We start from the raw sequence: 2,395 nt of genomic DNA, 5'->3' as shown, positions 1-2,395 counted from the left end.
GGCCCTCATATGTGGGATCTGAACCAGGGCCCTCTGGCGTCCCAAGCCAGCTCTTAACCAACATGCCACTCAGCCGGCCCGGATTTTGCTCTTTTTATGTAGGTCAACAGTTATTATATTTCTGGTGAATTTAATCTATTACCATCAAATGCAATCATGATATATTTGATTTTATATTTTCTATAATGCTATATGTTATTTATTTGAGACATTGTTTTCATAATTATTCTCTCTTCTATATCTCCCTTTTGGTTAAATATGTATTTTGTTATTAATTCTACTGATTGAACTTATTAATCATACATCATTATTTTACGACTTTTCTGTGCTTATATAGAGATTACTTCTTGCTTACTTTTTAATTTTTTAAAAATAGTGGTATAATATGCATAACATGAAATTGACCATTTTAACCATTTCAGGTATCAATTCAGTGGCATTTGGTACATTCATCACCACTGTCTTATTCTAGGTCCTCAGAAGGAAAAGAAATGGAACATCAATGCATTGAGTACTTTGCAACTGTGCAAAGATAGCAAAGATATCATGACTCATATGGAGGGATTTTCAGAATATATTGTTAAATGGAAATAAGCAAGCTATAGCATGCTACTATATGGATAAAAATGAGGAGAAACAAAATATACATGTATCTGCTTATTTGATGAAAAAGGAACATAAGAAGAATAAGTCAAAAACCAGTGAGACTGCTTACCTACAGGAGGTGGGTAGGAATGGGGAGAAAAGATGGGGAGATGAGATTATTTATTTGTATAGGTTTGACTATGTGACCTATCACCAACTAAAAAATAAACAATAGAGGTGGTGAATAAAGTAAAATAGAATAAAAGAAAACCAGTGAACCAAACTACACTGAAAATTAATACCATAACTAGACTTAAGGGGAAAATAAAATAACTAACCTGTTATTCTTGAACCCAGATTTTGTCTAAATACTCTCACAATAAAAAAAAACTGGAAACAAAGTTTTGAGCTGCAGTTACTGTGTCATTAATAGTGGTATTAGTTGAAGATGCTGAAATAACATGTCAAAAATCAGCAAATAACTAAACATATTGCGGAAAATGGAATGGCTCCTCAGTCTTGGGAAAAGACGCTGTGTATATGGTAAAGGAGAGGCTGGAAAGTTATGGTGTGAAACTAGAATTGGAGGTATCAGTTTGAACTTGTTGGGTTTAATATGTATAAATACACTGAAATCTTTATTTTATACATCAACATACCGTTCCCTCATTCTTTCTGTCCCACTCCTGACCCACCTCCTATGGGTAGTCATTCCTTTAGTTTCTTAGTATCTATGTTTTACTTCTTGCATATCATTTATATTTACACTTCCTAATTGAGTTCTCTGAGTCATTTAGAAGCCTTGTAAGCAATGACTACATCTACAGTTTCAAAATGAGTAACAACGGTAATGGATTATAACTCAGAAAGCAAATAAGAATCCATGAGTCCATAATGATATACATGAATCAATGGAAAACAAATGAGTGGGCAATAAGGGAAAGTTGTTTCTTACAGGAAAATACAACTAATAATGTAGAAGAAAGGCTAGAATTAGAAAATCAGCATTTGGCCACCACATTTACAATAACTTGGTCACACAAGAATCACCAGTGGAAGTTAAATATAGTGGATGAAATTTTAATAAGAAAAAGTTATGTTTGTATAGTCTCAAAATGTCTACCAAAATGATACCTATTAATGTCAAGGTTAAAATAGGAACTTTACAGTAGAGAACCTGGCAGGCACCAACCTAGCCAATTGATCAAGGATAAAAACACTAGTAATTGGAAAAATTGATATCATGTGCCTTCTGATAATATGCACTGTGGTATATCTGCCAAAAATCTAAGCCTGAAGTGTACATGCATACACACCTACAAACATAAAGAAGATAAACATAGTAAAATGTTAACATTTGGGGAATCTGGGTGATGCCTGTTCAGGAATTCTTTATGTCATGTGTACAACTCAACTATATCTTTAGAATCAGTTCCAAATAAAACATTGAAAAATCCTTTGTCCCAGCTGGAACAATGCCCAAGAGAAAAGGAGTCCAGGTCACGGATGGCATCAGGGACACCATCCCCTGGGACCTCAGAACCTCTGGCTCTTGGACACGCAGCTCCCCAAAGGACAGTGAGAAATTAGCCAGAGCTTGAGGACTCAGTTTCAGTCCTCCCATTAGTAACTAAGTGTTTCCTTTGACTCACTTCCCTGGAGCTGGTTAAGGAACATGAACATCTGTAGAAGTACCGGGGCCACAGATAGTTCTATTTGTCTGAATCTGAGTCTCCTGAAGAGAAGCTGAGGAGTTGGGCAGCAGCCTGGAGCAGAAGGTGAACTCATGATGATGAGCACAGGTCAGAGG

The sequence above is a fragment of the Hipposideros armiger genome, unplaced genomic scaffold (assembly GCF_001890085.2).
Source record: "Hipposideros armiger isolate ML-2016 unplaced genomic scaffold, ASM189008v1 scaffold_2820, whole genome shotgun sequence".
In the NCBI taxonomy this organism is placed as follows: Eukaryota; Metazoa; Chordata; class Mammalia; order Chiroptera; family Hipposideridae; genus Hipposideros; species Hipposideros armiger.
Note: the sequence above shows the minus strand (reverse complement) of the source record.